Here is a 26,280-nt window from a genome sequence, read left to right as displayed (position 1 = left end):
GGGGTATCACATTAATGATATACAGAACAGCATCAAGGAAGTGGGTAAACAGATGTTTAAAGGCCAAACCATATTTTTTTTAGGAGTGAAGACTTGAGAAGGACACAGTAATGGACAGAAAGATATTAGAGAAAAGAAACAAACTAGAATATCATTCTATTACTCTTAAAGATGCATGGATGTATAGGAATGTGATAGAGAAACAATGTAATATACTGAGATTAGATAAGAGCATTAGTAGTTTAATAGATGTGAAACCTAAGTATTCACTGAAGAACTATAAATCTTTGAAGAGGCAGTTATCAACTTAAGGTTAATGATGGGAAGCATGGCCCTTCAAGGTCAGCTATAGAAAAAGGTACAAAAAAAGTGGCAGATGTAATTTCTGCAAGTATATAGACAGCACTTCTAAGTTTGAACATCCAGATCAGTTAAAGACATATGAGTTTGACATCAGTGCTACCTGTGAAACAGAACACCTAGTATATTTGGCCCATTGCAGTGTGCCATACTTTCTATGTAGGGAAGACAGACCGGTCTCTGAAGGAAAGAATACGTGAACACATTTATGCTATTCATAAAAAGAACAAAGTGAATGCTTTGGCTAGACACACTATTAATAATGATATGGAACATCTTTAAATTTTTGGTTATAGGGAGAACATATGAGAGTATAAGGGGGGACCTACGGAACATCACTGAAGAGCTTGAAGCTAAGTGGATAGTAAGACTAAGGGCTGATGGAGGACATGGATTAAATGAATATATACCCCTGCATCCTAAGTTAAAGTCTAGGCAGCTTTTTAGGTAAGATGTTCTGTGGAATTGTTTAATAAATTACTGACTTCTTGTTACAGGCTTATATGCGTTTTGGAGAATACAAGTGAAAAATGTAAATATGTGCAGATATATTCTGTGCTTGTGATTGTATACTGATATGTTATGCAATTTTGAATTATAATTTAGATATTTTATAAATAGGTTTTCAGAAGTGTGTGTGTGTGTGTGTGTGTGTGTGTGTGTGTGTGTGTGTGTGTGTGTGTGTGTGTGTGTGTGTATATATATATATATATATATATATATATATATATATATATATATATATATATATATTTTAGACTTGTAGTCCAGTTAATGGCATGTACCTTGTGGAATGTTACTTTAAATTGAAAGTGCTTGTTCACACTAGAACAATGTATTCATTGGTTTTAATCAAGTGCCCCAAGAAGGTGTATATTTAAACCAAGAGCTGTTTTTAAAATGCATTGGACATCTGAAGAAGTGGGGTGACCCACGAAAGCACTTGTGTCGAATAAAGATTTTTATACTGGAATTTACAGCCATCTCCAAGTCCTGGTGTTTTGCTTTTTGTTTTTGATATGCTATTTTTCATATGTATTTGCATATATTTTTTTCATCAAGTCCATCAGTTATTCAGTTAATGAAGATTTAATATAAATGCAGTTTTGGGTTCAACAGCAGACATGACAAACGTATGGTCTGAAAGCTTGTTGTTGCATTGTTTAGTGAAATGTTAGTTTTTCTCGTGGATTTAGTTTTAGGTTTCTTTATGGCTGGTTTTGGTTCATTTTTTTAGTCAAAATATTATTGTTTTGAAACTGGGTTCTCACACACATTTTTCATTTCTAAAAAGAAAAAATACCTCCGCCCAAAATTATTTGCAGTGAATGAACTTCTCAAGGGTTGTAAGGTACATGTTCAACAGCCAGTGGAACTGATCTAAAAAAGAGGAAGATGGGAATTGGGATGTAAAGGTCCTAACTACAGTGGATATAAAAAGTGTACACACCCCTGTTAAAATGTCAGGTTTTTGTGATTATAAAAAATGAGACCACAATAAATCATTTCAAAACTTTTTCCACATTTTAATCTGACCTATAACCTGTACAATTCAATTGAAAAACAAAGAAGAATATAAAAAATAAAAAAGTACAGTAAGGTAAAATCGTACAGTAAGCTGGTTGCATAAGTGTGCACCCTTAACCTAATACTTTGTTGAAGCACCTTTTGATTTAATTACAACATTCAGTCTTCTTGGGTAGGAGTCTGTCAGCATGGCACATCTTAACTTGGCAATATTTGCCCACTCTTCCTTGCAAAAGCACTTCAAATCTGTCAGATTGTGAGGGTATCTCTTGTCCACAGCCCTCTTCAGGTCACCCCACAGATTTTCTATTGGATTTAGGTCTGAGCTGTGGCTCGGCCATTCCAAAACTTAAATTTTCTTCTGATGAAGCCATTCTTTTGTTGATTTGGATGTATGCTTGGAGTCATTGTGTTGAAAGGTGAAATTCTTCTTCATCTTCAGCTTTCTAGCAGACTCTTGAAGGTTTTGGGCCAAAAGTGACTGGTATTTAGAACTGTTATAATTCCCTCCACCTTGAATAAAGCCCCAGTTCCAGCTGAAGAAAAGCAACCAAAAACAATGATACTGCTACCACCATGCTTCACCATGAGGATGGTGCTCTTTTGGTGATGCAAAGTGTTGTTTTTGCGCCAAACGTACCTTTTGGAATTGTGGCCAAAAAGTTCAACCTTGGTCTCATCGGACCATAACACATTTTCCCACATGCTTTTGGGAGACTTGATATATTGTTTTGCAAATTTTAGCCAGGCCTGGATGTTTTTCTGTATAAGAAAAGGCTTCCATCTTGCAACCCTACCCCATAGCCCAGACATATGGAGAATACAGGAGATTGTTGTCACTTGTAGTACACAATCAGTACTTGTCACATGTAGTACACAACCAGTACTTACCAGAAATTCCTGCAGCTCCTTCAGTGTTGCTGTAGGTCTCTTGACAGCCTCCCTGTCCAGTTTTCGTCTTGTCTTTTCATCAGTTTTGGAGGTGACGTCCACTTCTTTGCAACATCGCTGTTGTCCCATATTTTCTCACTTTTTGATGACTGTCTTCACTGTGTTCCATGGTATATCCAATGCTGTGGACATTTTTTTGTACCCTTCTCCTGACTGATACCTTTCAACAATGAGATCTCTTTGATGCTTTGTAAGCTTTCTGCGAACTGTGACTTTTGCTGTAGCAGGCAACTGAGTAAATGTCAGGAAAATCCTACTAGGACAGCTGAACTTTATTTGGAGTTAATCAGAGTCTCTTTAATTGATGGCAAGTGTGTACCCAAGAAGACTGAATGCTGTAATTAAATCAAAAGGTGATTTAACAAGTATTAGTTTAAAGTTGTGCCCACATATGCAACCAGCTTATTGTATGTTTTTTATATTTTTTCCTAACAGATTTGTTTGTTTCTCAGTTGAATTGTACAGGTTGTAGGTCACATGAAAGGTGGGAAAAGTTTTGAAAGGATTTACTGTGGTCTCAATTTTTTTATATCACAAAACATAGCATTTTAACAGGGGTGTGTACACTTTTTATATCCACTGTACGTACACTGTTACCTAGTGCCTCTGAAGAGTCCTGGTGTCCATTTCTCTAACACTATCAGTTATATACAGTTCTGATTTTTCTTAAAACAGTAGGAACAGTTGTGAAGCTATTCAAAGAAAATTGTAAGCTTAATCACCCAGACCATGTGCAAGTATATTTCTTCAGTAACATTTCCTAATGAGCAGAGATCTAGTGTTACAATTTTTCAAGATGTACATCTCCTATTAATTGCAGGATCCCTTCTCTTGAACAATATTCATCTGAATGAAAAATGAAGACTAAAGTACTGTAGTGTTGAAATAGCTAACAGACCCCTTCGGTTACAAAATGTAAGTTGGCTCTGTAGTAAAGAAGGATAAAGCCATTACTGCGACCAAGACTACAAAGGATCAACTGTTGACCTGAGTGCTGAAGAAATTGATGGTAGTCCTCCTGTGCTAGTGAAGGAGGGTAGCCCATCTCATGCATGTCCAGCACTTCCAGGACAATGTTATCTCATGCAATGTATGGGGCACCAGGGACAGTACCAGTGTGCACTTGCAATGTAGTCTTCTTGTAGCATGTGCAGGAAGGAGCATGCTCATAAGGGAAATCATAGCATGCCTTCATGTCTGCAGCCCTTCACATCAGCTGTTAGAAAGAGGCCGATGCCAAAAAACAGGATGACACTGCAGCCCACTCTCACCTGTCTGATAGGGAATATGTGGGCACAGTCACAGTAGGAGCGTGATTCTCAGCAGTCATTGGGCTGGATAAAAAGTGTATAAAATTGTAAGTACTGAAATCACATTTTCATTTAGAAACAGACTAATTTGCACAAATAGTACAAAAGTGCCCTATGTGCAACAAGGAGTTACCCATAAGAAAACCCTTTGCCAAAGTAATAACAAAGTAACATTGGTATGCAAGGGCAAAGCAAAGACTTCTTATTTTTCATAGTTATATTCTTGTAACTTGGTGTACCTGCGAAGGCATCTTCTTGTCTGTGGACCAGAAGCATTGTAGAAGTCGGTGTTTCACACTTTTGTAATAGAGGCAAAAGCCAAGTGAAAGATGGGATAAGGAAGCTTGTAAAATGTGTTTGCTACTTTGTTACTGGGATAGAGCATTGTTCTTAATGGACCATTTTCAGACTTTGCATAAGAATACAAAACAAGATCAAACAAATCCGGTACAAATAAAGAACACAGTTGTGGAATAAAATGCAAATGGTAGGTTAAACAGAGTAAAATAAAGTAGGCAGTAATAAAGCGCACAGTTTCTAACATAATACTACTAGAAGGCTGCAGTGCAGAACCGGTTCCTATGAATTGTGAAATAGAGTCTTAGTAGTAAGTATAAACACATTAATAATTCTTAATTATAAGTTAAAGTCATTACACTGTTGTTGAGATCCAAGAGAAATGACTTATTGCTTTTAAGACTGTAATATAAGTTGGATTAGGTTCATAGGTTCATACTAGGCTATCTGCCCAAGGGCATTTATAAGCCTAGCCCATAGTTATGTGGCTTTCGCCACCCCTTTAGTTTGAATAAAAACTATGCCTATCATTTTGCTGTGCCTCTGTCAAGCAGTGACACTGAAGTAATCCCTGGAGTATATCTGCGATCTCCCATCCATTGGTCAAGATTCCTCTTGAACAAGGCCAGCGAGGTGCTCTGCCTCACATGTACCGGGATTTTATTCCACAGCACAGGGAGTCTCTGGGTGATGAATCTGTCCCTCCAGCACGTTCTATTTATAACCGTGTCAAGGTTTAAGTCTCCCGCCCTTGTGGTTCTGAGGGATCTAGATTTTTTGAGGTGAAGCATATTCATCAAATCTGGGTTTGACATGGCCTTATATGTCAGGCACAGGTCACCTCTGAGCAAGCGGTATGAGACTGAAGAGAGCTGGAGTTCTTTCAGTCGGGCAGCATAAGACATATTTTTGAGACCCTTTATCCTTTTGGTGAGGAACTTTTGGGGCCTTTCAAGCTGCAGCAGGTGTCTGGTCAGATACATTCCGAACGGGGCATTGTACTCAATCATAGGTCTAATGAGTGACGATGACCTCCCTTGATCTAGATGTGAATCCCTTCATGATCAGGTGGGCGATATAGAAGGTTTTCCTAACTACTTTAGCAACATGAGTGTCAAATGAAAGGCTACTGTCAACCTGGGTCCCCAGATCCCTGATGACATTTTCTGTGCTCAGTGGATTGCCACCTATATGGTAGCTAGGGGTAACCTTGTTTTTCCCGAAGGGTATGACTATGCATTTTTTGGCGTTTAACTTCAGGCCATGGCTCTGGCACCAGTTATCCGTTTCTGTGAGGCCCTTCTGGAGGATATCTGTGTCAGATGTGTTTTCGACTATGGCGCCCAGTTTGCAGTCATCTGCAAACTTTGTCAGCCATAACCCTCCTGTGTTTGCTTGTACTTCAGAAAAGTAGATACCGAACAAGAGTGGACCCAGGACTGAGCCCTGTGGGACACCACTTGTGACAGGCTTTGAGTCTGACATGGCTCCAGCAACTCTGACCCTGTGGGTTCTGTCACTTAGCCAGTTTGCAACCCATCTTGTAATGTATGGGTTTACATTCAAGCTGATGAGTTTTTCGATGATACCTGAGTGGGGTATTGTGTCGAAGGCCTTTGTCAGGTCGAGGTAGGCTGTATGGACTGCCTTTCCTCATCAATGGCCTTGGTGACTGTCTCAAAAAGTCAACCAAGTTTAAGAGGCAGGATCTGCCTTTGACAAAGCCAAACTGGGTTGGATCCAAAGTCTGCAAGTTCCCTATGTCTTTATTTATGAGTTCCATTATGATCCTCTCCATGGCTTTGCAGATGAGGCTTGTCAAGCTAATGGGGCGGTAATTTCCAGGGTCTGTGGAGGCACCGCCCTTATGAAGTGGGACCACAGTCGCCGTGTGCCACTCCTTGGGTACGTATCCTGAGGTGAGGCTAAGATTAAACAGCTGTCCTAACTGTGGGTTTAATTCCTCGTTGAGTTCGTGAAGCACACAGCCGGGGACACCATCCAGTCCCATGAATGCTGTGTTTTTTGCCTTAGTGAGGGCAGTTCTCACCTGGACGTTGGAGATGTTTGGGGGGCTACAATCCTCTGGAATAGATATCTCTCCTTTTGGGGGGGGAGGGGGGGGAGAAGTTTGCACTGAACCCGTCAGCCAGTATGTTGGCAATGTGTGTAGGTTCAGTAATTTTCAAATCATTTTGAACTAATTCTGAGCATATCTGGGAGTTTCCTCCTAGGTTTCTAACATAGCTAAAGAAGACCTTATGATTGTCTTTAGAGTCCTTGGCGATTTTTCTCTCAAAATTTGCCTTGGATGATTTTATGAGAGCTCTTAGTTTTTTACTTATGATCAAAGGTGTCTTACCTTTCAAGGATTTTGCTCTATCTTGTAGTAGCTTCCTCCTTTTGTTGTAGAGTTTGTTTATGGCTGGGGTCCACCAGACTGGATGTTTGCCTTTGGTACAGAGAGTCTTAGTTTTGTTTGGGATTGCCTGATCCATGCAGTCCTGTAGGTGCTGGTAGAAGGTATTTGTAAGTGATTCAGCGGTTTGAGTAATGTTTACCACTGGCTCAGGGGCCTTAAAGGAGACCACACTAGTTTTTAGAAGTGTGAAATCGGCTTTTGAGAAGTTTTTCACTGTGGTCTTTTTTGTTTCAGGTGGGGGCGGGATGAGGACCTCCAGCGAGATTAGTTTATGATCTGATCTCACCAGTGAGGGGTATACTTTCGGTGTTGAACATTTTGGTCCCATGTTCGTGATGATGAGATCAAGTATGTTTTCTCCTCTTGTGGGGATGGTGACTAGTTGTTCCATGGCATTTGAGTTTATGAACTCCAGGAATCTTTGGGTTAGAGTGTTCGGGCTTGAGTAGTGTTCCCAGTCTACATTAGGGTAGTTGAAGTCACCTAGTATGATGGTGTTTGGAGATACATTTATCCCCTCCAATGTTTTCAGGAAGGCCATGTGAGGTTCCTGAGTTTGAGAGGGTGGCCTGTAACATGCTACAAATTGCAGAGCAGTCTTGCCTATGGTTAATTGCACCTGGATGGTCTCCGATGCATCGTGCGTTGCCACCAACCTTGAGATGTGGGTGTCCTTTATGAATATGGACACCCCCCCTCCTTTCTTGGTGTTGTCCGGATTTTGGGGCCGGAACGCATGATATGAGGTGAAGCCTGTTAGTGCTGGGGTGCTCTCAGGAGCCTTGAACCAGGTTTCTGTTGCAGCACAGACATCAATGTTCTCCATATTGAGAAGGGCCTCGAGTGCGTGCATCTTGAGATTGAGACTTCTGGCATTGAGCAGCATTACCCTTAGTTTTTTTCCTTTTTGGTGTTCTAGGGTGGTAGGTTTAGAATTTGAGCCTTGCCTAAAAATGGCACTATGGGGGTGGCAAGAGCCTTTGCCAATATCCGGAAGCCCAGGGGTGACAGGTGCAAGCCTTCCTGCGAAGCAGCGTGGCTTGTCCAGCATGTCATCCCAGGCAGACAGACATTGATCCCCTTTGAATGACACCAGAATTTAAGCCAATTATTAAAGCTGATCATCTTATCACTGTATTGTGGCATCATTCTAGGTGAAGGTAGGATACTGCTCAAGGTCAGGGTCATACCTGCCTGGGCTACATAATCAGAGAGCTCCTCGATGTCCCTTTTCATGTAGTCCAAGGAGGTACGTCTCAGGTCGTTGACACCAGCGTGGACAATGACTGAGTCGTACTTGTACCTGCTGTTGAGAGACCTGAGTGCTTGCGTTATATGGCGGATTCTAGTGCCCGACAGGCAGCTTACTGTGACCTTCTCCTTACTCAGTCTGGTGAGCGGGACGTCAGTGTGTCTGACTATGGAATCACCAATGACAAGTGTATCTGGCATTTTGTTTGGCCTTAAGGGCTGTGACTGTTTGACACTCTGACTGTGTGGTCTATGTGTTGCATGTGTTGGGTCGTGAGGTGGTAGTTGTTTGGGTGTCTGCTTTGGTGGCCTCTGCTGTTTTGGTAAATTTTTGATCAGAGCCTCCGAGTATGTCTTTGTGTGAGTATGTGTATGATTTGAAGTTGTGATGGTACCATGTGTGACTGGGTATGTATTGTGTGTGGTTACCTTCTCCTCCTGTCTGGTCTTGCCAGTCCTATGTTGAGAGAGCTCAGCCTCCAGTTTGGCCGTATAGTTGCATCTCTCGCATGTATTTGTGTTTTGTGGGAGAAGGAGAGGATTGTCTGTGTACATGAGGCAATTGTAACATTGCCTCAATATTCCCAGGTTCACCAGTTGAGCTGGAGAGGACACTAGCAAATGATCCCTCGACATACTAGAAATAGTTGATAAAGAGACTTTCAAAGGACTCCGGGGGAAGTGGATTTTAGGCTGGTGGGGTACTATCTATAATAAGAGTGCTTTATCAAGGTGCAACTACTGTAGGAGTAAGTGCTAGGCTTTACAGATAGAGAATAGTCTACTTGGGAATCAAGTAGAGATGAACTTTTCAGTTATAGGATATGCTGGTTAGATCAGCAGTACAGCTCGAGGAAGGTAGTTCTAAGGGAAAATTTGAAGGGTGGAGTTTAGATGGCCCGAATAGTTTAACCTTGTTTAACCGCCGCTGCTCTTGTGTGCAACAGTGGCAACTCCGCGCTAACGCGCATTTAGCGTGTTTTATAGCAGGGGGCTGAAGGGAGCTAGGAATTGGCCCAAAACGACCAATGGACTACTAGTTTCTGGCTGAAACTTCACCAAATCGGACAAAAAGGCCGCTCAGTGCTTCCCACTCCCACTGGTAAGCAAAGAAACTTCCCTCCTTCCTAATAAGGCAATGGATCCGTAACAGGAACTAAAAACAAAGCCCAGGGATCAGCAACTCTGAAACTGGACTACTCTAGTTCAGTAAGGCGGGAAAAGATGGTTCGGAAGTACGTTACTTGCTGTTTTCTCAGTAGCTTAGGATGGTGAGATATTTGAATAAAAAACAAACTTGCAGATTGTGAGGTCCAACCCTGGGCCAGTAATCTGGGAGCCTGAATTCTCACCACTGATACTGGAGAGGGATGTTTACTTGGAATACAGATGGATACACTCAGTATTTTCAGATGCAGACCTCTCTGCATCAAGCACAGTTTCCCTTAAGAGCACACCGGGAACAGAGTCAGCCCTGGGATTTCTTTATCTGTCTCCCTCCAGGTCCCCAGTAAGACGACTGTCCACTGGCACACCTTCAGAGTTAAGTCCTCAGCCGAGTGCCCTGGCCCAGTCCTCCACCATTCTCTCTGTGAAACCAGTGCTTCGTGTCCCTGCCCAAAAGGCTGGCACAGACTTATTTGCTATGCCACCTTCTGTGTAGAAGTCAGTATAAAGATCTTAAAAGGATATCCAGTTATACTGAAATAAAATTAATAATAATACAAATGGTAATGTCGACCAAACAGCCAGGCTTTCAGGAGTGGGCAGAGTTACCTCCAAATAAAGATGTACAAATATTCTCAAAACTTAAATATATATTTAAAAAGGACCATCCACAATGAAAAGATTTATTATATTTAATAATAAATATTATCTCTTTACAGTAAACACCAGAGTTTCAGTTACGGGAAATGTTAAAAATAACACAGATGATAAGTTTCACACAGTTATAGAAAAAAAAAGCATATTTAGCTAATCTCACTCTCTCTTACTAATTGACTAAAAGAATTACAGTTACTGAATAGAACAAGGCAAGGTAAAGGGTCTCACAGAAACAGACAACTGGTGCCAGAGCCATGGCCTAAAGTTAAATGCCAAGAAATGCATAGTCATACCCTTCGGGAAAAATAAGGTTACCCCTAGCTACCATATAGGTGGCAATCCCCTGAACACAGAAGAAGTTATTAGGGACCTGGGAACCCAGGTTGACAGTAGCCTTTCATTCGACACTCATATTGCTAAAGTAGTTAGGAAGACCTTCTACATTGCCCACCTTATCATGAAGGGATTCACATCTAGATCAAGGGAAGTCATAGTCTCCCTATACTCATCACTCATCAGACCAATGATCGAGTACAATGCCCCATTCGGAATGTATCTGACCCGACACTTGCAGCAGCTGGAGAGACCACAAAAGTTCCTCACCAAAAGGATAAAGGGTCTCAATCTGTCTTATGCTGCCCGACTGAAAGAACTCCAGTTATATTCAGTTGCTTACCGCTTGCTCAGAGGTGACCTATGCCTGACATACAAGGCCATGTCAAACCCAGATTTGATGAACATGCTTCATCTCAAAAAATCTAGATCCCTCAGAGCCACAAGGGTGGGAGACTTAAACCTCGACACGGTTATTAATAGGACGTGCTGGAGGGATAGATTCATCACCCAAAGACTCCCTATGCTGTGGAACAAAATCCCGGTTTATGTGAGGCAGAGCACCTCGCTGGCCTTGTTCAAGAGGAATCTTGACCAATGGATGGGAGATCGCAGATACACCCCAGGGGTTACCTCAGTGTCACTGCTCGACAGAGGCACAGCAAAATAATGGGCATAGTTTCTCCAAACTAAAGGGGTGGCGTAAGCCACAAAACTATGGGCTAGGCTTATAAATGCCCTCGGGCAGATAGCCTAGTATGAACCTATGAGTGGTCCTTGTTGTCAAATCCAAGACAGAATGCAGAATGCTGGGAACAATCTCCTACCAAGACAGAATGCAGAATGCTGGGAACAATGACGTCCTATCTGGTCTTCTGACTCTGTTTCCCACACTCACCAACACTAGAAGGTGCTAGGGTCTTAGCACTTGTGTGTTACCATACACATGGACAGAGCTTTGCTCAGATGTGGTGTAGCTGCTGGAAGTCATAAAACCATTCCAGTCTTTCTACAGGAGTTACAAGCTATTCTCTAGCACAGACATTGCATCTTTAGCTCCATTCATAACTATGGAATAACATCTTTGTTGCTTAACCCAATTAAATTAAAACTCTAATTTAATTTCAGATATATTTTTTTCAAGATCGGGAGGATTAAGCTCTTCTCTTCCAGAATCTGCTGTTACAGTCTATATATTTAAACAGTTAAAATAATACATGTACATTTCTTTTCTGTGCAGTAGAGAACATAAGCAACTGTACAAATGCATTTTTAAACACAAGCATCTGTACAAATCAGTTTGATACACAAATGACATTTATTTTATTTATTTGCCATTTGTTAACTGGGTTGGTGTGGCTGGGAAGGTGACCTTTTTCAGTAGAAATGCGAGGAGAAAAGCTCCATTACAGCAAATATTTTTTTACAAAGAATTTACACACAATCAAAACAGCCTTTGAACATAACAATTAAGAAAAGTACCATAATAGCATAGAACTTTTTGCAATTGATAAAGTATGTACCCATACAATCAAAATAGCATTTAAACATACAATCAAGAGAGGGTAAATACTGCAAGAATAGATTACACTTTTTTAAACACAGAAATATACTATTGTATGCCTTACAAACACAGGATGAATATCGAAAATCAACACATTGGAAAGGGAAATTACTAACCTATGTATAAGTTTAGTGAGGCAAATAAATGCTTAAGTAAATATTTCACTAGACACCTCAGTTCCAGCTGATTGTTACTAGCAGAAGTTGATTTTATTTGGGCTTATCTTTTTTTCTTGGAATTTTGTGACTTGTTTATTGATGGGCTTTAAATTCTCCCTCAGTCAAAAATCATGGTTTTTGATGGGTTGCGATGGACAAGACAGAAATGTGTGCAACAACCAACCTTGCTGGGTAGAAAATGCACAGCTTGTCAGGATACGTCAAGAAAGGTTTTAAATAGTTCTGTTTCAGAAGCTGCAGCAAGTGCTAGAATTCATTTCTTTGTTATTGGACAGAAATGGTGTAGTCATTATTGAAACATATATGCTTTGATTTGTAAAGGATAGTACTCTTTTTGGCAAAGTTATTCACAGGATCCATTCTTTATTTTTCTAGGAGAGGAGAGGAATTTGATTACTGTGACTCTGAGGTACATATTCAGGGATGTTTATCGTAGCATTTAATGTTGGAGCACTGACTCTTGGTCTTCCTTCTTGGAGAAGCCTGACAGCTGGCCCAACTTTCAGAGCTTTTCTCCCTTCTGTGTGTGGCGGAGTCTGCTGGACCAAAAGGGAGATGTTAGGACATCAAAGGAACACTAGCTGGCACCATTTTCCAAGCTTTCTTGTTACAGTTCAATGAACAAGCCTAAGCCTTGGTTGCATTGTCACTCCATTAGTTTGGCCTACTTTCAGAATTTCAGAGAAGTACCTTGTTGTGGAAAGATGTCTTATTTTTATGTAATATCGTAGCCTAATTATTATTGGCAGGTTATGTTGGATAGATGTCTTGTTCTAAATAAGTTAATAACTCTGCTAGACATGAAAAGCAAATTCCTCACAAGAATTTCCGCAATTTGACTTTTTTTGCTTTGGTCCAGAGCATAACATGCCCAATTGTCCCAAGTGGGCATCCTTTAATCAAACGACCATGAAATGCATGACAGAATCTCTCCAAAGTATTTATCTCTCTGAAGAGAACATGCATCTGGTTCCAGTGCCCCATATAGTCAGCTAATTCTTCCTCCAACCTCTGGCATAAGAAGTACTTGGGAGGTACAAAGGAAAAAAAAAGCTAGGAGGCCAGTGGCAGTAGAACAGAATTGGGTAGTCCCTTGTAGACTCAAATATGTCAGTAAGTTACCTTCTTGGACCCTGTATCATTAACAGTGGTTGCTAAGGCCTCTTGCATACTTCTTTTGCAGGCCACCACACTGTCAATATGTCTTCACAAGCCAAAACCACTTTGCCATTGATTGACTTTCAGGTATTGCTGTGAGCCTTGGGTTCTGAAACTTGTGCCATCATCAATGAAGAGGAAGGTGGCATCCCCAGGCTGACTCTTCATGAGGAAGGCTAAGAAGGCCAGGTTGAGGTGTCAAGACATCTGCTGGCAAACAAAAACTTCTGAAGTGTGAATCGCATTTACAAACACAAGCCTAAGTTGCCAAAGCTTTAATGGATGTCAGCTAGCTCACCCAACCTGGCTGTGCAGGTCTTCCTTCCCATTACAGGCCTCCCCTTGGACTTTTTAGTTTGACCAGTGACTGCATGGATTTTTTGAACTCCAGGCAGCCAACCTGTGGTGTACCTTCAGTGTCAGACATGCCTACTGCCAAAAGGAAAAGGGAGCGATCTCCCCACAGGGGTTCAGATGTCAAAGACTCCGTGGTAGGTGAACTGACCTATGTGGGCCAAATATCTCCTCATTGTTATCCAGAGTCAGACACTGAGGACACTTTGTCCTCTGACTCGCTCCGAAATTCTCATTTGGGGTATCCTTTATAATAAGGAAGAGACCTTTAAAGGGGAAGCAAAGGCATCATTTTAGGCCTAGATCATATAATAATAACTTTCTGAGCCTGTCTGAACCCAAACCTCTGGCCATTGTTCCAATCCTGTAAGTCCTGGATTATGCGTTTAATAGTGATATTTTTGGAGCCAGATTCATGACAATCATCAACCAGATGTCACACCTGAGACAGAAGGTAGAGGGGAGTAGAAGATGCTTGACCTATGTAACCTCCGATCCCAGGGCAACAATACTCCATGAACTGCAAATGATGCAGTGCATACTACATTTGGGGTAGTTGATACACAGTCTGTTAGGATCCATAACTTGCTTAGAACACATTCCCTGCCTGAACATATGAAAGCACAACTTTTTAATGTATATCTGGGCAAGTATCTTCTTTTTCAGCCCTCTGCAGAAAATTGCATGTTTTTCCATTTTTCTATAGACAATCAGCCATTCCTATTCACCAAAATATAGTAGAACTATCCCAGGAAAAGCTGATCCATCTACCCTAAGCAAGATATCATACCTGCTAAAAGATGTGTTAAACCAAGAAGCTGTAGAGAATGTACCAGAAAAAAAGAAGAGGAGGAGGTTAATGCATTTTATTCCAGAATGTTTTTTCTGTTTCCTAGAAAAGAAGAGACTTGGAAGACCAATTTGGACCTGTTAACATTAAACAATTTTCAAAGGGTTCCAAAGTTCAAAATGTTAACCTTTCAGAGCAGTCTTCCTTTACTCCTTTTGCATGCTAACATGGTCATATTGGACCTTAAAGATGTTCATCATGTTGATCTCCATATCATCATAGGCAAGGTAGACAGTTCCAGAGGCTCAGAGTACGGGTTTCCCACGAGCAGTTTACCTCTTTGCTATTTGACTTATCTTCTGCAGTCAGTGTATTTAGAAAGTGTTTGGTTCCAGTAATTACATTTTGCATTACAAAGGGCATTCACATTTATACATACACGGATAGATGCCACATCCAAGGAGATGCAGAAGGCTTTAGAATTTATACCACTCTGCTTCCAGTAGTTGGCATTCTCTTTTAGTCTCACAAAGGTGCTCCTTTCAGCCTCAAAACAAGTGATGATTCTAGAGGCCCTGCTTTATATGAAGAAGAAAGGGGGATTCCTCTCCTCAGAGAAGGTTGTCTTTCTATCCTAGTACTTCAGTGCAGCCTTCAAGCAGAACTAGATCTCAGCAGGAGAGTTTTGTGGGGTCTTGGGGTATGTGACTTCTTGCATTCTGATGGCTCTCTTAACAAGACTGTACATGAGGAAATTGCAGTGGTATGTGAGAAACAGGTAATGCCAATATGCTTGGTCTCTGCAGTGCTTTGTTCCACTGTCGTCCTATATTAAAACAACAAAAGCACCCAAATTTACCTTAACCTGGGGTACACTTCATGCTCAGACCTTCACCACAGACACTTCATTTCTAGGCTTGGGAAGCCCAAGTGAGAGATCTGAGGCTCCAGTGGACTTGACACGGCCTGCATAAGTAGACTCCTCAGCATAAATGAGATGATGGCTATGTATTTCTAGCCATCAAGGCATTCACGTCCATTTGGCAAAAGTTAATGTACATTTAAACAGACAACACCATATTGATGTGCTGCATTAACAAACAAGGAGGTGCTTATTCTTACCTAATGTGCAGCCTAGCAGTACAAGCGTGGGAGCTGGCAGAGAGTCAGATTTGACCCTCAGGGCAGTTTACATCCCATCTCAGGAGAATGTTGACAGAACAGCTGAGCAAAACAGGTACAGATTCCCCATGAGTAAGCATGGAAATATTTATGTACATTGTTCACATGTGGGTGTGCCCAAAGTAGACTTTTCTGTTTCATTGGAAATAAATCAGCTGAGCAGATACTGCACCAGGATGCCAACTGTGGTGACCTGGCAACAGATGCCTTCCTCGTTAACTGGGTAAGTTTATATATGTTTTCCTGCAATACACTTGATCCGCTGGATGTTAGAGAAGATAAAGTAGGACAGGCCAAAAATGTTATTGTAGCTAAGGCATCATTAGTTCTTCCTAATGCTGGACCTAGTAAAAGCAGAACCAGCCCTGATGCCATAGGTTGTGGTTTTCCTAACTCAGATTCCCTAGTCTGTCCCAGTTTGAGAGATCTCAAGCTGACAGATTAGATAATGTAATGCTTATTCCTTTCAAGCACATTTTTTTCTGCAGATGCGCTGTGCATGTTGACTGAGACAAAATAATCATCTAACAGAAGGAAACAATACTTGGCTAAATGGAAAAGTTTCTCCTGATGGTGCCTTAACTGAGACCAGGACCCAAATTCTGCCCAGGTATTGCTGGTTCTCACCTACTTGTCAATCTGTCAGATCCCTATAAAAACTAGTCTATCAGAGTGTCTTACTTGAAGGGACATATTTCAGCCATTTCAGTGTTTCTACCACTGGACTCTGTTGTCTGTTCCTAGTTACCAGTTAAGCAGCCCCTTAAAGGAGTGTTTTACATTTGAGACCACCAGAAAAGGGAAATCACTCAAGAGCCAGCTTGGTGACATAGAGAGATAAAGCCCTAACATCTGTACAGGCAACCAGAATTCCCCTTATTCTGATTGGATGATGACCTCCCTCCCCCCTCTCCTTAGTGGTTCCTCACCAGCAAACGAGGCTTGATGGTCAGTGGGCAAAGAAGGGGATAATTAAAAAAAATAAAAAGAGAGAGAGAGAGAAAGAAATCACTCCACTGTAAGGCCTAACTATTATGTCTTGCATAAGCTTATCTTGCCCTTTTGTCTTCCTCAAAATTCTTTCTTGGAAAATTGCATTGTTGTTGGCACTAATTTCTGCTAGAAGAATTTCAGAGGTACAGGCTTTCAAGTAAATAAAACCCTTTCTAATTTCTCACAAAGATAGTCACCATGTAGACCAGCCCTTCTTTCATGTGTAAGATGGCATCCGATTTGTACCTGAACAAGGTTGTTTACCTCCCTGTTCATAGGTGCATACTAGGCTAATGACCACTAGAGCCCTTATAAGCCTAGCTGTGAAACCCTAATGAGATCTACACATTTTATGTGGATATGATTTACTGTGACTGCCTTTGTCCTTCAGTGACCGGGGCACCAGACCAGGGGGATATTTCCAATTACTCTTCACAGGTGTCTATATTGTTGAGTGTAAGGAGGGCTTGGATGGTGTGTAGTTACTTTTTTTTTTGTAATTTAAGCTCTTGACTTTGAACATTTAGGTTCAGTTCAGTAGATGTTGCTATGTCAGTAGAGTTGTCAATTTGGTATTGCCTAAAAAGGCACTATGGAATGGATAAAGTTTTATCCAGTATTCAAAAGCTTAGAGGGGGGCAAGTATGGACCATCCTTGGCAAGCAACTTGATCTGTTAACCATGTCCTCCCAAGCTGACAGATATTGGATCCCCTTAGAATGACACCAAAAAAAAGTTAATTGTTAAAATCAGTCGTCTGCATTTTTTCCATTGAAATAGGATAGGGAGGAAAGAATCCTATACTTATTTGATCTGCTGCAGCAACTTAGATGTTACTTAGAGCAAACCGCACCAGCAAACATGATCAGATATTCATCTGTAGAGTGACCAACAATCCAAAAAAAAAAAAATCTGGCACTGTCCCCTGTTATAATTGTATTAATTGTAAGGACATTAGCACTGATTTATTCTTTATGTTCCGTATCAGTCAAGAAAGGTTTGTATCGGGGCGTGGCCAAGGATGAACACAGGATAGCAGCAGATTTCTTCAGCTCCACCAATTTCATTACATTGACAGGAATTAATTACTTAAAAAATTAATTCTTGAAGTAATTTTCTTTCTAAATATGTTTGTTTTATATAGTTCTTGAACTATATCTAAAAAAGAAAGGAAATCTTAATAATATTCCTGTCAGAAATTACTTTGGAAATTTTCCTGTCAGTTTATCAGTCTGAAATGAGTTCCAGTAAGACAAATTCTCAAGACTCCAGCATCAAGAAAGAACTTCAGTCTCTGATAATTATAGTCCAGCAACTTACTGCTAAGATGGATAAAATGGATACTAAAATAGACACTTTCATAGAAAAAACTACAAAACAAATAGACTTGTTACATATGGACCTGCAACAACAGAAGATCCAGATGACAGGCATAGAAGAAGCTGTGAATGACATGTAAAATAAAATACAAGAACAGGAAATCAACATTGAGTTTCTGCTGAAACAAAATACACATTTACAAACAAAGCTGGATGACCTGGAAAATAGATCTAGGCGCAATAACATTAGGACTTTTGGACTGCCAGAAAATATTGAAGGTAACAATATTACTTCTTTTTTAACAACATGGCTCCCTAAAACTTTAGATTTACCAGAAGCATTCTCTTTTGGTATCGAAGAGCACATAGATCTATAGCTAATACTAACTCTAACAAAAACTATCCTAGATCAGTTATAGTTAGATTTCTATCATCTTTTGATAAAGAGATGGTTCTTAAATCTGCTTGGGCTAAAGCTCCTGTTAAGTTTAATGAGACAACTGTGCGTTTTGACAATGACTATTCTTCCATGGTAATTGCTAAAAGAAAAGTTTTTCTGCCACTAATAAGGGAGCTTAAAAAGCACAGTTTAAAACATACCTTCTGTTTCCTGCCAAGCTTAAAATCTTCCTTCCTGATGGTCCTAAGGTCTTCGATGATTTAGACTCTGCTTTACTGTTTGTCAAAGAAAAAGGATTTTGGATAAAATAGAAGAAATGGAATGGGCTAGTTCTTCATTAAAGAGATTGGCAACTGAAGCTTCCTGGAAGACTTCAAAGAAGAAGAAGAGACTAAAAACAAATGATTTGTTATATGTTTTTCTCTCTCATCATTTTAGTTCATTATTAATCTTTTTGAATATAGTTCCTGCATTTCCAGAAAGCCACAGATATTTTGGAAAAGATTTAATCAAAGTTATTCTCTATGTGCAAAGAAATGTTTTGTTTCATAACCAGTCAAAATGCCTGAGGATTTAATGGCAGGCTGTGACTCGATTTGTTTTTCTTTCTGAAAAAGTAAGGTTAGTAATTTGATACATTTTTTTATCTTTACCTTTTTTTCCCTTCTTTTATTATTTTCTTTGTTTAAACAATGACATTCTATTTAGATTATGTAGTGGGTAAAGGGTGGGGGAGGGCAAGGAGAGAACAGTAATGAAAATATCATTAATAGAATAATAACATATTTATTTCTTGTAAAAGTTTATAAGTTCTTCAAATGCTATTTCTAATTATACTTTCTTGATTATACTGCTTATGCTTGTTTGTAAATAATCTGTCATGCTTTAACTAATAATAATCAGAACTAAATAAGAGTAAATAATATGTTTTATTTTTAACTCTATTAATATAAACAGTAAGTAACATTCCATTGTATATACTTCTTACAGCTTTCTCTTACATTTTTTATTTCTGCCTCACTCCCTTTTATTTTCTACTCTCTTTTCTTTTCTTTATTAATATATAGAAATGCTTTTGACTGTGTGGGCACAGTGAATAATAGGATTTGTATGAAAATTGAGTTGGGAGAAGAATGCTGAGTTTTATTACTTGTTGGTAATTTTGAGTTTAATTTCACTTGCATAAAGGCTGTGATGATCTGTGGAATACATTGTGGAGGTTCTGTCATGTTTAGATGCATTTACACTGCTAAATGAATGTTTGTCACTAGTTTTTAATAAGTTTCCTGCCAAAATGTTAAGAGAGACAATCTGGGATGTGGGCTGTCTTATGCACAATGTCCTTGAGTTACCTCAGAATCTTCAAATCACAGAATTCTCACAGAGAAACTGAAAGCAGTTAGTATAAACATTGACAAGGTTATCACACTGACACACCACAGATTCAGGAAAAATACTCTGTTCATAAAATATGTCAGTTATAATGAGTTTAAATGATGTAGTTTCTTGTAGTAAGTAAATGTCTTATTTTAGAAGGCATAAAAATGAAACATTTATTTAAATGTTTTTGAAAATCTACTTAACAGCAGCATAATAATCTGTGTTAAAAATTTGTGTTCCAAACATATACTTTACTATAACTCATTTAATTCATCTGATTGACAAACATAAATAATCTTATAACTCTATTCCGGAAGAAATGTCATGTGATATATTTTAAAGCAGTAGGTTAGCATGATTGTAAAATCTGGTTACCAATATGTGTTTGCTGTGCATTATTTTGTATAAAGCAGACAGATTTATTCTAGGGACAGCAAGTAGGACAGTGCTCTACAAAGGCACAACTCAGTGAGATCAGATATATATATATATATATATGTGTGTGTGTGTGTGTGTGTGTGTGTGTGAGTGTGATGGCTTTTTTTTCTGAGAATCTGCATAACTATCTAATATGATTTATAATAATTTCTCTGAATACAATATTTTACTCTATTGACAAAATGAATGTTTGCCACAAGTTTTAATAAGTTTCCCGCCAAAATGTTAAGGGAGACAATCTGGGATGTGGGCTGTCTCATGCATAGTGTCCATGAGTTTCCTCAGAAGCTTCACTCACAGAATTTTCACAGAGAAACTGAAAGCAGTTAGTATAAACATTGACAAGGTTATCACACTGACACACCACAGATTCAGGAAAAATACTCTATTCATAAAATATGTCAGTTATGATGAGTTTAGATGATGTAGTTTCTTGTAGCAAGTAAATATCTTATTTTAGAAGGCATAGAAAATGAAACATTTATTTAAATGTTTTTGAAAATCTACTGAACAGTAGCATAATAATCTGTGTTAAAACTTGTGTCCCAAACATATACTTTACTATAACTCATTTAATTCATCTGATTGACAAGCATAAATAATCTTATAACTCTATTCTGGAAGAAATGTCATGTGATATATTTTAAAGCAGTAGGTTAGCATGATTGTAAAATCTGGTTACTAATATGTGTTTGCTGTGCATTATTTTGTATAAAGCAGACAGATTTATTCTAGGGACAGCAAGTAGGATTGTGCTCTACAAAGACACAACTCAGTGAGATCAGATATATATATATATATATATATATATATATATATATATATATATATATATGTGTATGTATGTATATGTGTATGTGTGTGTGTGTGTGTGTGTATGTATGTATATATGTGTATGTGTATATGTATGTGTGTCTGTGTGTGTGGGTGTGTGTGTATATGTGTGTGTGTGTGTATATGTATGTGTGTGTGTCTGTGTTTATGTGTGTGATGGCTTTTTTTTTTTTAGGTAATAACGCAGGTGTTTCTGAAAATCTGCATAACTATACAATATGATTTATAATAATTTTTATGAATACAATATTTTACTCTATTGACAATAATGAGTTTAAGTAAATGCTCATATACAAACAATTCAAGATTTTTTGGAAGCTGTTGATAGAATTCACATGACAGAAAATAGATGCGTCTTAATGCATGTAATGTCTGAATCATATTAGCCAAAGTTTTTGATTTAAATGAATGTTAGAACATAATTTTCTCTCCTCTTGATTTCTAACATTAAGATTATTTGAATGCTATTAGAATACAAGTGTTATATATTACATAGATCTATATAATAGTATGAACAGTTTTTAAAAAAAAAAAAAGTTTATTTTAGTTTATATGATGCTGTTTTACCAAATGTGTAGTTTTGTCTTGATAGATAATTGAATTGAAAACTGTTAACCTCAGTTAAATATAACTAGTATTAAATTGATAAGGTGGTAGCTGAGGTACTGCTGCTTAGGGTAGGGGGTTAACTTGAGTAGTAAATACTGCTCTAAGTTGGAGTTTTCAACTCCAGGTGGGATGCAAGGTTTAATCCTTACATTATTTTCACTTGTTCATTGTTATATGTATATAGTTTTGACATCCACAATATATTTTGTACACTCATTGTCACTACAAACAAAATTGAATTCTATACAAAATCCCATAAGAGATTTAATAAATACAGCTATATTTCAAGGTACACCTAAAAGAGGAGATGTAACATTATTTATCTGGTTATTTGTTATTTCGATCATAAGATTCTTGAGTTTTAAAAATGCCAAATGACATCTTTAAAAGGAATTTCTTTAAACATTAATGGATTGAATAATCCGTGTAAAAGGGCAAGCCTAATAAGATACATTAATCTACACAAGGCCAATCTAGTCTTCCTGCAAGAAACCCATCTCTTGAAAAAAGATATTGATAAACTAGCCACTAATAAGTATACAGTATTGGTTAGTTCAGAGCACACTCAGAAAAAAGAGGAGTGGCTATTTTATGGAATAAAAGTATGCCCATTCCTAAAACCATTAAGTCTTATCAGGATGACAAAGGAATGTTTTGTATGGTTACAATACAAATTAATGGGAAGACTTACACTTTAATTAATGTATATTGGATACCTGGAATTGGTATTAATACAGTGAAACATCATATTGATAAGATCATATCATTCTCTATAGTGGATATTATTTTAGCTGGTGATTTTAATTGTATACTACATGAAAGTGATACTACCACTATAAAGAAAAGAAGAATTACATCTAATGCAAAACATTTAAATGATTTTGCTAATTCTTATCATTTGAATGATATTAATAATCAGAGTCAAAATCATTACCATACACCTTTTTTCTAACAGATACAAAACTTATTCAAAAATAGATAGGGTCTTTATTTCTAACCAGATGGTAACAGATTTAATTAATTCCAAAATAGTTTCATGTCCTATATCTGATCATAACTCAATTGTTTTTGAATTCATGATAAAAAATACTCATAATGTTCAGATCAAAAGGATACCAGCATACTTAACTCAGCTAAAAGACTATAAAGAATATATACTTTCAGAAGTACAACATTTTCTAGACCTAAATAATACTCCTGAAGTCTCCATTGTCTATGTTTGGGATGCCTTAAAATCATATCTATATGGACAAAGTATCAGATGGTATAATAACAAAAGGAAATCTTGGGATAAGAAATTGTTAGATATTCAAAGTAAACTGGACTCTTATAAGCATAATAATAAAGAAAATATTATGGACAAGAAAGTTATTGAAGAAATAAACAAACTAAATGAGAAATACAAAGAAATTTTAACTCATAAAGTTAAAATAACTTTAGAGAATACAAGTTTTGTCTTATTCAATAAGCCCCAAATACTTACATAGACTTAAAAATAAAACAAAAGATTGAATAAACAAAACCATATCAAAGAAATCTTTTCTCTAAGGAAAAAGAAGAATGTTTCTAGTATACCAGAAATACTGGACGAATTTATAAATCACTTTCACAAGATTAACCATAACAACATTAACATGGAACCTAAAGATAAAATAAAGGAGTTTATAACCACAAACATGAATAAAAAGCTTAATAAACAACAGATTAAACTATTGGACAAGAGTATTTCATATACAGAAGTTATTACACAAATAAATAAGCTTAAATCAAACAAAGCACCGGGTAATGATGTTATTATACCAGAGATATATAAAATCCTTTCTAAAACTACATATTCATTAATACATAAGGTTTTTATTCTGGCCCAAACTGAGTTAATAACCCCCCCATCTTGGCAATATACATTTATTTCACCAATTTTAAAACCTGATAAAGATCCAACTAGATGTTCTTCATATCGACCCATCTCATTACTTAATGTTGATTATAAAATGTTTATGAGTATTTTTGCTGATAGATTGAAGACAATTATCCCCAGCATTATAGACATAGATCAGACGGGCTTCATTGTAAATAGAAATACTTTTGATAATATAAGAAGAACTTTAACATTAATTGATTTTGCAAATAGGAAAAAGAAAGATTTAACACTTATTAGTCTTGATATAGGTTCAGCATTTGATTCAGTAAGTTGGGACTATCTGTTTACCTTACTGAAATGCACAAATTTCTCTGATGCATTTGTAAATTTAATTGAGCATTTATACAAAGGAACGCTGGCTTATATTAAGGTAGGAACATATGTTTCACAAAAATACCCATTCTTAAAGGTACAAAGCAAGGATGTCCACTTTCTCCACTATTATTCACTTTAGTAATGGAGCCTTGGGCTAATTTGATTAGAAACAGTACTGACATAGAGGGTTTTGAAATAGAAGAAAATACAACATCAAAATTCAACTTTTGCAGATGATGTTCTAATTACATCAGCAGGATCTAATTCTTCTATGCAGTCTTTATTTGATAAAATGATGAATTTTACAAGTATTTCTGGTTTAATATTCAATGACAGAAAAACTAAAATACTACCTATATATACACGAAAAAATACTCTCATTAGTGATTTTACTAAATATGTACCCAACTCAGGTCAGATAACTTATTTAGGTATAATACTATCTAAAGATATTAAATCTATTATATATAATAACTATAATACCTGTTTTCTTAATATACAAAATCTTTTTAATACCTGGAATAATATGTTTTTTACTATGGAGGAGAGACTTACAATTATTAAAATGATAATATTCCCCAAGATTTTATACTTAATACAATCAATAATACTTTCACCTGCAAAAATAACTATCAAGAAACTGAATACACTAATGTTAAATTTCTTATGGGCACCTAATAGACCTAGGATTGCATTAAAGAAACATACTAATAGCTGGTCTCAAGGGGGTATTTCTTTTCCAGACTTTAATTTATATATTATCTCTTCTATTACAAAAGTTATTACTTTATTAATAGATCGGTCATATGTCGCAAAATGGAAAGATTATTGGGAACTAATTAGTATGCACTTCATGAAAATCTCCTTAACACATAAAAATATGATTATAAATAACTCCATGTTGTGGTTGCTAAAGGAATTTTGTACTTCACCTATTACACCTAAACATATGGTCTGTTACCCATTAAATATTATTATTAGTTATCGTAACTTTATATTCATGCACCCTAAGTATAGGGAATGGAATTTTATTGTATTCCCTATAATTTATACTCAGGGTATGCTTATGTCATCTACTTCTGAAGGAGCTCATTTAGCTATAGATAATAATCTAAAGTACTGGTATCAGCTGATATCTGATAATAAAGTTAAAAATCTAGATTTCTTAAAACAAGAATTTGATCTAAGAGAAACTTGCTGGTTAGAGGTTCAGATCTTTAGACAACATCTCATTGATAGAATAGATCTAATGTCTATAACAGTTATAGAATCTATCCCAAAACTGATTGATTACTTGATAATAAATTTACAGCATAAAGTTTCTGATAAAGGTAAACTTTCATATATACATAAAATTATCAGACAAGAAACTTTTTACAATGTAGATTCATACTGGAATTATTTCACCTCTATTAATGGGGACCCACCAACTCAACAAGATAAACAATATATATTGGAATCTGCTTATAGAACTACATCTTCCATTGTCTGGAGACTTTATACATGGAAATTTTTACATAGATCTTTTTATACACCTTTGATGATGAATAAAATTAATAATAAAGATAATCTATGTAAGAGATGTAATGTAGAAATTAATGCTGACTGGGCTCATATGTTTTATGACTGTATGAAGTTGAAAGAATACTGGAAGTCAATTAATGAATTTTTGCAGGCTCTTTTACAGATAATTTCATTATTTCTAAGTCTCTTATATTATTCAACACACCTGTACCTCAATGTGTTAAAAAGATTAAGCTTCCCTTGTTATGGTCTATCCTAGCAGTGGCTAGGAAAATAATAACTAGAAATTGGATTTCAGATACACCTCCTTCGTTCAATGAATTTAAAAATGTTATGAATATAATGTGTCATATGGAAATAAGCACAATTAGAATGAGAACAACTAGAAAAACATCACATTTTATTGTATGGGATAATTTACAAAATTTGTTAAAAAAATTCTAATTTCAATAGCACAGTATTTTAGTTTAATTAATTGATCTGATTGTAGTGGATGTCTTTGTAAATACTTTAGTTGTTTTGTTGAATATTATAATAATACCTATTTTTAATTATTTGTATAAAATTGTTATGATATTTCTCTTATATGTTAAAACAATAAACTTGTTTTGAAAAAAGGAAGCTCAATGAAGAAAGGTTTGTATCAGGTACATGCAGTACAGAAAATGTAATGTATCTTGCAGATTGTGTCCAATGCCAATGTTTTTATATTGATGATGAAGCCAGTCAAAAGGCTAAAACACAGTTTTAGTCTTGAAATCTTAAAAGTAACAAATCCACTTGGTTAAGTGCTTTCATCTGCATTAAGACATCCTCAGAACCAAGACAAATAGTAAAAAACAAATTTAAATACAATGCAAAGACACACCCATATAAAAACCTCCAATGAAACCTATCAAGCAATTAAACATACCAAACGGAATTAAAGCAACAGTAACTAAATGTTGCAGCCACAATACCAAATTTAATAGATGCTTCATATACTTTAAAGTGAACGTTTTTTCAACTCGCTTGAAATCTAAATATATTCATTTAACCCTGGTGG

General features: G+C 37.2%; 1 protein-coding gene across 3 annotated transcripts in view; it reads left to right on the top strand.

Moving 5' to 3' along the window:
- Positions 1–26,280, top strand: part of BCL2L13 (BCL2 like 13) — a 583,548-nt gene that overhangs the window by 75,017 nt on the left and 482,251 nt on the right. Inside the window, exon 1 of one of the 3 annotated variants that reach the window (XM_044087599.1) lies at positions 789–807. The exons of the other annotated variants lie outside the window; for them this stretch is intronic. The gene's annotated coding sequence lies outside the window, so the exon portion shown is untranslated. Of the gene's footprint in view, positions 1–788; positions 808–26,280 lie in introns of those variants that run through there. 3 annotated transcript variants of the gene reach the window in all.

The sequence above is a fragment of the Protopterus annectens genome, chromosome 11.part0 (genome assembly GCF_019279795.1).
Source record: "Protopterus annectens isolate FY-2018-M chromosome 11.part0, PAN1.0, whole genome shotgun sequence".
Taxonomy (NCBI): Eukaryota; Metazoa; Chordata; order Ceratodontiformes; family Protopteridae; genus Protopterus; species Protopterus annectens.
This window is presented reverse-complemented; position numbering and strand designations above follow the sequence as displayed.